General features: G+C 42.1%; 1 long non-coding RNA gene across 1 annotated transcript in view; it reads left to right on the forward strand.

The window, feature by feature from the left end:
- The first annotated feature begins 12,076 nt into the window (after positions 1 to 12,076).
- LOC107206648 overlaps positions 12,077 to 12,362 on the forward strand; it is a 31,819-nt gene continuing 31,533 nt past the window's right edge. Inside the window, exon 1 of the long non-coding RNA XR_004498140.1 lies at positions 12,077 to 12,160. This is a non-coding gene — a long non-coding RNA (uncharacterized LOC107206648). The remainder of the gene's footprint in view (positions 12,161 to 12,362) is intronic.

Here is a 12,362-nt window from a genome sequence, read left to right on the forward strand (position 1 = left end):
TCCTCCTTTTCATCTTTGACTTTCCAAGTTTAATTAATGCATTCATATATGAGCAACACTCACCCACAACACAGAGTGCAGCTCTAAAAAGGACCAGATGTCATTGCAGAATTGCCCACCTGAGTCCAGACAGGCTCCAGCAGGAGGGCTCAGGTTGCCATTGTCCAATACACACAACTTCTCACTTTTTAAGCCAAAGGGAGTTTTAAAGAGTTTTAAGGCTTTTAGAATTCTTAAGTGTTGCAGTGAGAAAGGGTAGCCAGTAAAGGGAAGTTTCCAAATGCACTTTCACTGTCAAATTCAAGTGAATTCTGCCCCTGAATCACATCTGGAGCAAAAGAAGATTTCTGTTCTTCCCATTTCTCAGGTTTTAGACTGAGCAAACTCACACCTGATGTGGGAGATGCTGTGAGGGGCTTGTGAGTGCCCTGTCACACACCTGGTTTGGAGACAACAATTCAAAACATTCTAGTTGTCATCACTCTCAAAGTGACCTGACATCATTCAGATTAAGAGAGAGGAGCTGCTAATTAAAAGCCAAGCCCATCGCATGATTGTTGGAAGAGATCTAAGAGATCTAAGCCAGGGAAAATTTGATTTATTCCAAAGGCCTTGCCCAGTGGCCCTCGCTGGACACACAGTGTAGTTGGCTCTGAAGGCTCCCAAGAGTCAGACTATTGTCAAAAATCTCCTTGAGATTTTATTAATTGTTTTTGTGTGTGTCATAGTTGGTAGGAGAAAGAAGTCCCCACTCTGTTGAGGGTGATATTTACAAATCATTTATTGCTATTTAGCAGACTGTTGAAAAATATCTCCTTCACCAGGCAAGCTAAATTCACAATTCTGTTGTGTTAGTCTGTATTCTATTCACATCAGCCCTTATCAGCATTAGAGAGCATTTGTGTATACAAAAACCCATTTAATCTTCATTCCCAGTCCTGCAGATTGAAGGCACAATGAGAGTTTCAGATATGGTTCCTGCTGAAACCAATATAACACTGTAAAAAAGGAAGGGGAAAAGAACATTACAGCAATGTCACTCTAATCTAAGAGGTGCAAACTTGTCTAGGGAGTGAATGTGATGGAATTCATATCTGCAGCATTGTTCAACAAAGATAAAGCAACTTAAACATCCTCTGTATCACTGAGCATGGAAAAGACCAGGGCTGGCTTCTTCAAACAAATCATTGCACCGAGTAAAAGGATAGAGATCATATTCCTGAGGCTTGTTTGGGAAACAGGAATTCCATTTCATAAAGGTTGAGAAATATTTTTAATTTCGTGTGTTAATAAAATTCATAATTTTAAGAATATGCTAATGGAATAAGACATAATTTCTTGTTGCATCTCAGAATATAAAGACTTTAGCCAGCCTATGGGAGAATGATTTCCACCCTTGCTCTGTTGAAGCTTCCAACATTCTCATGTCAAGAAATGCCCAGAGTAACAGGGTTATCCTTGAGTGGGTGAATTGTTCCTTCCTAATTTGCTTCTTTCCTAAGTCCATTCTGGTCTGAATAACCTCCCTTGGAATTTCAGTGCTCTGCTTCTGTGAATTGTCCTGATGGGAAATAACTTAATTTTAATCTTTGACCAGTTTATTTTCAGCATCAGCTGGAGTCTCCTCTTTTTAAATACTAAAAGAAAACTCCTGTGCTACTGACCCCAAAAGGGGTGAGCACAGCTGATCTAAGTATTCACTTCAGGCTAATGGGGGAAGAAGGATTCTCCCATAAAAACCCAGCTTCTGCTGCATTATTTTGAGTGGGAGCTGGCAGGGGAGGCACAGAGAGCTGCTGGATGCTGCAGGAAGAGGTGCCACAGGAATTCATTAACAGTAAGTTCATTTACATTTTCCATGAGGTGACAAAAGCAGCCTCTGCTGTATTTGGGATTTCCCCAAAGTAAATGGAAATAAATCAGCTGTGAGTGTGTTCCAGCTGGGAATTTGTGAAGTTTAAGCACTGCATGGTTTAATGTGGAGAAACTGTGGAGTAGCTTGTGTGCTGTGGATAAAGGGAGAAGCAGAGACATTGACCTTGTTTCTGTATGGCCCTTACTTTGTCAGAGGTTTTTGAAGCAGAATTATCACCTAGGAAACTTTTTCAGCTTTTTTCTTTTAACCAGTGTCTGTGTTCTCCTATCTGCCATTAAGAAAGGCTAGATTTTAACTCAGGGTGGACTGGCTTGTAACCAATCAATATTATTAATCTCTTCCATCCTTACTTTTATTGGGTTGTTATACTGAAGAAGCCAACTGAACATGTATTTATTTAATATTTATAGTATTTAATACCTACATTTCCCAGGAATTATAGAGAACGGTTATGCAAGTAAATACATGTTTTCCTATAATGCTGTCCTTGCAGAAATAAAGAGGAAAAGTTACACTATTTTTTCTGTCATCTTTCTGTAAAATTACAGTGGTGAGAGCATGGTTAATGAGTTTAATGGCACTGGTAATGGCTATGCAATTAGAAGCATTTATAAAGCAGGAAATTCAGCTATGAAGAAAGGTGCTTACAAGGTAAATCATGGCAAGAGTGCCTTGTTAGGTTGTGATAATGTGCTAAATAGCCATAGTCAGTGCAATAATTAATATTTCTGTTCAGAATTTTGTGTGATCTGCAGCCCCCTCCAAACCTGGGGGAGTCAATCCTACATGAGGGGCTGTGAGTTTGTTTTCCTCTGCTCTGTCTTTGCTGATCTTCACCCAGGTACATCAGCATCGTGAAGAATTTGTTTAAACACCAGAACTAACAGGTGCAATAGGATCTAAAACCATCCCGTGACATGAATTTCAATGGCTCTGCTGAGAGAGTGGGACAAAAATACATCTTGTTGTCAGCTGAAGTAGACCAGAAGCTTTTCTGCCACTTCCCTGTCCTGGTGAATTTTCACTTGGTTTCAAAGGAAGACAAGAGGTGTAATTGACTCCCTGGGTTTGTTAAAGGAATAAAGGTTAGGTTCAAAGGGGGGCAGCTAATCACAAAACGTTCAGGGAAGTAGAGAGACATTCACAGACACTTTTCTTTTCTATCCCTGCCCTCAGTGTAGCATCACAACTCATATTTTCTGGTCCAGTGATGTGCTTTCAGGAAACACACTGTATTTTCTTCAGGCTAAATTGTGTGTTTATGTTTTGGGTCATTTCTAAACCCTTGCATTAGTGCCCCCAGGAACTTTTGTGTGCTAGGGTTATGACACAGGAAAAAAGTCTAGAAGCTGAGCTTTTAGGTGTGAGGCTTTTTTTAAATGGTTTTTCAGTATTTGTAGCGTGCAGTGACTGCTCTCTGTTATTAAACAGTGATTCCCCCAAGGTGATTATTTGAGAAAGTGAGATTCTCCTGCAAAGCTCTCACTGTTTCAGTTAAATGATGGTTTCTGTTTTGCTTTCAGCAGTGCAGGGCACACAGCTGAGCAGTTCAGGTTCTATCCAGAGAGGCTGGAACTGGCTCATGTGAGTGGGGTCTGAGCCAGGTTTCTATCAACATCAGGCCCTTAAATGAGTTTTAGGGGCTTTGGGCTCCTTTACGGCCAACAGACAACTCTGTACTTAGACTACTCTAGAGGAAGTTTAAAACCTACAGCTGCAAGTGAATCCCTGATTAGGACAAATGCAGATATCTGCCTACAAACCTGACAATGGAAAGTTTATATTAAAATTAATGTGATGATTAGGATAAAGAGCATCCTTTGATCACAGCTGAAATCAGTGGAGGCCAAGATGAGAGATCCTGGCATTAATTCTGTGCATTATTTTCTGTGAATTTGTCTGTGGGAAGGTGAGCTGGCAGGCATGACAGAGCTCCTAAAACCATCATCATAAACTCAAAATAGTCCTTTACATGACGTAAACTAGCCTAAAGTCCAAAAGTGGGTCAGTCAAATTGTTCCATTTCAACAAACCTTAAAGTCAATTATTCAAACTGGTACTCAAGTTCTAATACAGGCTTTCACTCCTTTCTGCTACCCAGTAAATGCATGTGGGGATGGATGTTCATCTGGGTTGAACATGGCTTGATATGGCATATAAACCTTTATAACCTGTGTTTTCTGATATTTATTGATTCCTGGTACCATCCAAAGTACATGAAAAGGCTTGAGGGGTGAAAATAGCTCTCATCTTTCCTTTCACTCTTCTGGCATTAAACCTCAACAGGCAGGAGCTGGTTTTTGGTTTGTTCTGTACTCAACTATTTGTTTAAAGGAGTCCAGTGAAAATGCCTTCCTCCTTCACGTGGTGTATTCTAAGGAAAGTACTTGAGTCATGCTGATGAGCAGCAGTATTTCACACAATGTTTGCATGAATATCATCAGCTTAGAGAGAATTTATTTGCACTGAGCATTACAGAACTATCCCTGGGATACTCTCTGGACATTGAGGGAAGTATCCCCCATCCCATGGGAAAGCCTCTGTTATTTCCTTACATGCAGCAGTGCTTAGAGACCTACTCTACCTTGATACAAGCAGGAAGGACTGTGCTGACATTTTCCCTCCCTCTGGCCTTGATCTGAAGTCATTCATTAATTTAAATCGCTTCTGGAAGAACACCTTTAATTTTTCCAGCTTCATTCCTCCTAGCAGAAAAACATCTCTAAACTATTTTATTGATGTGTATGGAAGCTTCTCCTCTGTGTATGCTCCAGGACAAGAACATCTGGAAAGCTGCAGACAATGACACTAATAAATTATCCTGCAAACTTTTTCCATCCCTCAAACCATGCAGACTGAATTTGGGTTGCTCATTTGCAAATGGATCTGTCTCTCCCTGGCAGGATGGATGTCCTGTAATGACTCCTTGGCTCCCAGCTCCAGGCCATTTAGAATATGGTTAAGTTGGCTTCTTTTTGTCTCTCTAGATGTTGGCCAAAATTACAATCTGAGCAACGTGTAAAGTACAATATTGTTATACAATGTGACTGCAGCAAGAAATCTGACCCTGAACCTGTAAAATACCTGGCAAAGCCTGAAATGAAGAGAAAATAAAATACCAGGAACTGAGGCAGTGCAGAATGGAACTACCTGTCTGAGTACTTTTGCACTAGGAAAGAGACATCTCTAATTCATTTTTTTCTTGTATGTTAAATTTCATAGAACCAAGCATGTTCCAATTCTCCAGTCAACCCCAGCAGGTGCCGTTGGTATTTCTCACATGACCATCAGAACAGAGTGTTTCAAAGGGAATATTACTTCATAAAAACAGAATCAATTGCTCAAGGACTGACATTTTCATGACTGCACATTTTGTAGCCTGCTTATGTAAGTCCTACTCAGAGAAAGCCTGAATGGTGCTATGAAAATAGATCATTCCTGTGTCTCTGGAGAAGGAAGGGAAAAGCAAAGACCCTGAGGAACACAGAGCTGAGGAGCAGCACTGGACCCCCCTGGGGCAGACTGAGCACAGACATCCTGTGCTCGAGAGGATTCTGCCTCCTGGGCAACAAAAGCACCAGATGGGTTTTGGCAGGAGCTGTAAATTTTGGCTTCTGTACCTCAGGAGTTTTTACCAACAGTTAATGTACAATCAGCTTCTATTTCCTCTACATTAATTTGTCCTGAATTATCCAGCACAGATTATATACTGAAAATGAAGTCCCCAGAGTGACAAGTCTGGAAGCACCCAAGAAAGAATATGCATCAGTTACTTGGAAAGGTTGCTAAGTAGCCTGCATTAATATTTACTGATGAATTTTAATGACCAGTGGCAGAGCAATCACTGTAATAGGGCAGCTCTTGCATCCCAGAGCAGTTTAAGCAGCATCTCAGCTCAGTTATTGCTGGCAGGAAAATCTTTCAAAAATCTTTCCTGCCAGAGATAGCACATTTGGCACACCACACATTGACACCTCCCTCAGTGCTGGGAAACAGACTTACCTGGCCACAGGCTTAAAAAGAAATAATAAAATTTTTAAAAAGGTGTTTGGTGTTAAATATTAACTCTGAATGTTTAACCATGAATCTTTAACCCTTAATATGTAGCACCTGGCTGAAGGCCCTACAATCTGATATTACACTGAAGCATCTCTAAAATAAAAATCAAACTTCTACCAAGAATTCCTGGTAGAACGTCTGATCCAAATAATTGAACAGGAAATAAGGTGAAAAGAAGTATTCCCACTATTTTCTCATTGTTAATTATTATTATTGTAAGTAATACCATCACTGTTTGAAGACATCAGGTCTGTGTTTCTTTCTAAAATGTATACTCTAGTTAAATCTCAAGTTGATGGGAAATCAGATTAGAGCATAATTATCACATTTTTTCATATCAAAAATACATTACTCTGGATAGGTTGATGATTAAACTGTCAACTAGGAGGCAATCTTTGGCTTTAGGATTTGGACCCTGGATTTCTCACCCCACAGATTTTTTTATGACAGAGAAATACATGTTTAATTTTCTAAATATCAATTCCAAAAGCTATCAGGAAGAATTCTTATTGTATTTTTTCCTACCTATTTTTATCAGCTAGGAGAGGGTGGTTTTTTGCAGGTCTTTTACACTATAATTAATCAATACTAACCTGGTAATGTACATAAGAAAACAGGTATGTATCTTATGTAGTAATTTAATCAGAAAAAAAATGGCTTTTGGCTCTGGATTCATGAGCTACCAAGGAAGATCTGCACAATGCACTGAAGAATTAACATTCTAAGTTAACTTTTTTCCATAACATCTGTGAGCCCATCTCCAAATTGGGGAGCAAAACTGAGTTAAATTACTAAATTTATATTGGTTTACATTTGATACTAATAAAAACACCACATCATTACGGTTCTTACTACAATTTTCTGATTAAACAACACCTATAAATTCTTAAACACCCCAAAAATAGGAAATTGTGCCTTTTTTGTTTTTTTGGTATGGATGAATCCTGAGCCCCTGCCAGAGTCATTATTCCTGCTCTGTTCCGGTAGCTCAGCATGCTGTGGGGAAGGATCTGTCTCTCACAGGGACAGTGGTTATCAGCATTTCCTGTGCTGCTGGGGATGTTTGTGCAGGAGGTTTCTCTTTGCCTTTTAGAGGAGCTTTTAATGCACACACACACACACACCAGCTGCCTAAAGCCTTGCATATTCTGCCATGTATTTATACTCCTACTTTCAGTCATGTTTGTGCCTGGGGTTGATGGAGAATTAAGCAAAACCTCCACATAAATAGAAGATGAGAGCTAGCAGTGATGGACATGGATCGATTTAGGTTTAGACCTTCAGCCTTGCACAGGTGATACCCTACACAGCATTATTCTGAGTTGTTTTCCTTGTGGGAGGATGCTGTTACCAAAATAACTGTTCTTATCTGGGTAAATAATGAAAAAGAACTAAAAACCAGCTTAAACTATACTTGGGAAACCTGGAGGAAGGTTTCTTTAGCAGAGGTACAGGTCAGCTGTGTTTTACAGAGTAAGAAACTACATTTTCAACATGGGATGTGTCCTCATCCCATCAGCTCTGTGGTAATGAAGACATCCTAAACATTTGGGTGTCTCTTAAGCTGATTAGCAGGCACTCTGAGCAGTGTGCATGTTGCCAGTGATTGCTGTTCCCCAGCACGAATCCCTGCAGGACATGCCAACCATCCTTCACCGGGCTCAGGGCTCAATCCTTTCAGGAGGTACAGTCCTTTATCCTCTTCTTCAGGCAAAACACATCAATAGCCTTCATAAAACCCAGCATTCACAAAGTACAGAAAGCTGGTGCCTGCAAATCCTTGCTAATATCACTTGTTTGAGTGTTCTGTATCAGCAGCACTGCAGCTGGGAGATAAACTCTGTTTGCTCCAGCTGTGACACCTGCACTGTAGCTGTCCCTGCTTCTTGAAGCTTGTGTCTCTCAGATCTTGCTGGAAAACCCAATTTAGCATCTTCTGTTGCCTCCCTGAGGACTGCAGGTGACCTCAGCTAATACCCCGTACGTGTGTCAGGAGAAGCAACTTCATGTAGGTGTCAGACAAGTTTGAAAGAGTTTTCCTGCCACCACTTAGGAGCACAGCTGCCTAATTTTGAAGTGTCCTGTGTCAGTTCTGTGTTGAGAAGGTTTGGACTGGATAATGGCAGGAATTGTTCCCTGTGAGGGTGGACAGGCCATGGCACAGGTGCCCAGAGCAGCTGTGGTTGTCCCTGGATCCCTGGCAGTGCCCAAGGCTGGGTTGGATGGGGTTTGGAGCAGCCTGGGACAGTTTGAGGTGTCCCTGGCCATGGCAGGGGTGGCACTGGATGGGCTTTAGGTCCCACCCAACCCAAACCATTGTGTGACTCTGTCAGCCCTCAGGGCTCCCAGCACCAGCTGTGTCAGAGCCCTCCTAGCCCAGGCAGAGCCTGGAACTTGGTGCTGCTGCCTTGGCTCCTGCAGGGCTCGGCTTGGCCAGCTCAGCTCAGCTCAGGCCGCAGGCCAGCTCAGCTCAGCTCAGGCCAGAGGCCGGCTCGGCTCAGCCAGGCCAGCTCAGCTCAGCTCAGCTCAGGCCAGAGGCCGGCTCGGCTCAGCCAGGCCAGCTCAGCTCAGCTCAGCTCAGCTCAGGCCAGAGGCCGGCTCGGCTCAGCCAGGCCAGCTCAGCTCAGCTCAGGCCAGAGGCCGGCTTGGCTCGGCTCAGCTCAGCCAGGCCAGCTCCGTTGCTGGGTCCCTGAGGAGTGCCAGGATAAGCGGTGCCAGCCGTGTGTGCTGTGCCCCTGGGACAGCCAGGTGAGCTCCTCACACACGCACCGGGCTCATTGCTGGGCCCTGAGGCTGCTGCCAGCTCTGCTGAGGGCTGTGGCCCTGCCTTAAGAGCAATTTGACAACTGGCAAGAGAATTTTCTATGGCTGCTGAAGTGTCATGGCTCAGGCATTTTCTAAAGCTGCTCTTCCCAACTTTACATTATTGGAGTCCTTGTCTCCTGCCTGTTATTATACCACTTGCCATGTTGCTTTCTGGGGTGTCTGGGGCACCAAGCATAGCTCAAAATAGCTACTAGGAATTTGACTTTTTTTTAAATTGTTTTTAGGGGTACCATCCATATCCCCAGTGGTGTGCAACTTTTAGACATTTTCATTCTCTCTCAGAATTTTTGCCTTTGGAGGCAGCAGAACGTGTTCCTCCATTCCTGACAAACAGATCCAGCTGGGTGTGGATTAGGTTCTTTTTCTTTATGAGCAGGTGAATTAAGGAGTTCAGGGACAGCAGAGATCCCTTCAGCTCTAATCTCTGCCTGCTCTCAGATTCCATCCTTACTCTCTGCATGGGAAGTTTTATTCCCCTGCTTTTCTAATGAACTGTAAGGGTTCTAATGAACCCTTTCCCTCCCTGTGGCAGCCACCATATTTCACAAAACCTCAATAAGCATTTATTTCCCAAGTTTCAGCAAGAGCTCGCTCTCAGTGCTCCGGCTGTTTGCTTTCTATTGCCTGAGGCATCTCTACCACCCTGGCACATTCCCCAGCATCCAAACCATCACACAGACAGGCCACTGCTCTTGAACTCCTAATCACTCGCAGGAATGTTTGCTGCTTTTCATCAAATATGTCATATTCGTTGCAGAGCAGTCTCTCTGTTTTATTGGTTCCCTCAGAAATAAGTGCTTGCAACTCCGGTCTAGCTCTCTACTGTTTTACACTAAAGCAGATGCTTTTTGCCTTGAAGCTTTCCAAAAGCTGGTGGAAGAAGGCAGCATTGTCATTAACCCCTTTGGTAGCCCACTGTGCTGCAGTTTTCCTGTTGGGGGTTTGTGCTTTGCCTGAATTTCTTATCAATTTCTTGGATTTCTGCCTTTAGAGTGCTGCCCAGTTGCAGCCTTTTTTTGTTCATTTTCCCTTCTGCTGTATTAGTGAAGTTTCCATTATATGTTCAGCTTCCTCTCTGAGTAATTTCAATTTTCTCATTGTATTTCTCATCCTTGGTCTGTGAAGTCTGTGTCCCTTTTGCCTTGCAGGTGCTGATCACTTTCTTAGGGGCTAATTCTGGACCAGCTGCATTTCTGTGATGTGATGATGGTGGGAAACTTTTTTCTCACCATAGTAAGGTCCCAGAAAGGACTTGCTTAACCAGTGTTGTATGATTTATTTTTTTTTCCATTTACTTTGATTGGTGAAATGGAAGAAAACATCGCATCCTCTTTTCTCCCATTCTTCCAAGGCTATAACTACCATCCTGCTACTTCTACAGTTTTCTATTCACAGTGTTTTTGTTAATGAGATTTGATTCTCCTAGCTGTTAATTGGGACCCACCAAAGGACACTGACAGATGTTTTCCATGCTAAACTCCAGAATTGCAGCTGAGGTGTTGGGATGAGGTGAATAAGGTGCTTTGAAAAAATCATTTGCCATTTCTAACTCCATTGCTTGTCTGGCTCTTCAGAGGGAGCAGGATTTTTACCCTGAGGATTGTCTGACATCTCATTACAAGAGAAAGACAAAGAGTTAGAGGGATCCCTACAAAACAATTCTAGCATGGTCATCTTAGCTCTGGGAACTCTATTGTAGCAAAAGATAAATTAATACTTACTTAGCCCCTATTTCCCCTTGATTAACACCACCTTGAGGTTGCTAATTGTCTCAGAAAATATATGTACTGCAGCGATAGTGTGCCTGGCCTTTCTGACTGCCTCCAAGGGCAAAAATATGTTTGTATTACCTGATGGTTGAGTGAAGTTCAATAGACATTATTACTGTGCCAGTCAATAAAGAGATGAGCAGAAAGGCTTACTGCAAATCGTGTGTTTGAGGAGAGTCAGCTCATTAATCTAATTATCTACAAGCCCTCTAAAAATGTGTTATTGACTGTGCTTGCTGAAGCATCAACTCAAATAGAAGAACTGAACACACTGAGCTGACAACCCCTCTCCATTCTGGTAAGTTCCAAATTCAGTTACAAAATCCCATTCCTGTTGCAAAGCAAGGGGGAGATGCACACTCTGTGTGAAGACAGCAGCACTTCACAGCCAAGTGTTGCTGAGGGTGAGTGAATAAGTGGGGAAAGAGGGCATCTACCCCACAGAAAAGTTATCTTGGGTCAACAGTCTGAATGTAAATCATTTGCTGATTATTGCCCACCTAGCACAGCCAGGTGTGCATCCCACACTCCATGTGTGGCTTTAGCTCAATAAAATATAAAATGCTGGGTGAGAAAGCAAATGCATGGGGCTTATTCTACTCCATCATTATGGGACTTGGAGTGGCCAATCCTGAGGCCCACAAGCACTGGAAAGTTGTCTTTTACCAGGCTCCCTCCACATTTTGTGTTGTCTTTTTTAGAGGAGAAACAGCATCTGTCAGGGCAGAGAAGTGACCTTGACTCTAAGTGAAGGCTGGAGATGCTCCTTGGGGTAAACAGACACCAGGCAACATTTGATTTCAATCAGCTTAAGCCCTGAGGCTGTTTTGAGCTTGAATAAAATGCCCAATTGTGCTTAAAATGTGCAGTTTTGGCTCCAAGTGCTGGCACAGCCAAGGAAGTGAGAGAACAAACTTCACTGGGAAGTGTGTTGGGTTCAGGGGAAGAAGGTCTGATCCTTCAGCACTTTGCTGGTTCCTTTAAAGCAAGTTTTGCTGATGTTTTCACAGCCAGGAAAGTTCAATAAAGAGTTGCCACTGAACAGCCCAATAAAGCAATAGGCCATGTGAAAATATGGGCTTTCAGTGTGAGGATGCAAGAGTAACCCCAAGAAGGATGGATATTTCTTGCTTCTCTAGAAGGAAGAGCACACAAAAGGTTATTAGTTTGCTGGGGACTTTATAAGGGAGCTAAACACTGATGGACATGAAATTAAAATTGTACATAAGTGCAAGATGATTGGTTTTATTAGCTTAGCTTTGGTTTAATTAGAAGAAATCCTTTCCCCTTGCCAATAGTGCTAATTATAATGATCTTGATACTTTAATAAATACACTGGGTAAGAAGATGTTATTCTTAAGGAAAATTATCATAAAATCAAGGAAGGGTTGAATGGAGAAAATGGTTTTAGGGAGAGCCCTAAACAATGATCACATAATCCATAGAAGTGGTGTCAAATGAACTGTGATGATTTGTCCAACAAGTCAAAGAATATGCCAAAGCTTAGCCCAAAATAAACACTGATATCTTTAATAATCTACAGGAACATATTTAAAATCAGAAAAGGGAGCTGACAAAGGGCTGAGAGCCAGTTTCACAAGGGAGCTGTAAAAATGCACCTGGAGCTCTGGTGAGTGCATGATTTAGGCCCCAGGAACCCTCTGCCTACAGGTAATAAATGGATAATTTTGCTTCTAATGACACATTTCTATTCAAACAGACACTTAAATCCTCAGAACAAAGTCTGTATTTTTTCCTCTATCAAGTTTTCCAGTCTGAGAGATGTTTGAATTAGGAATAATTTCTAATAGTTTATTTGAAATTTGCTATTT

This window comes from Parus major, chromosome 6, assembly GCF_001522545.3.
Source record: "Parus major isolate Abel chromosome 6, Parus_major1.1, whole genome shotgun sequence".
In the NCBI taxonomy this organism is placed as follows: Eukaryota; Metazoa; Chordata; class Aves; order Passeriformes; family Paridae; genus Parus; species Parus major.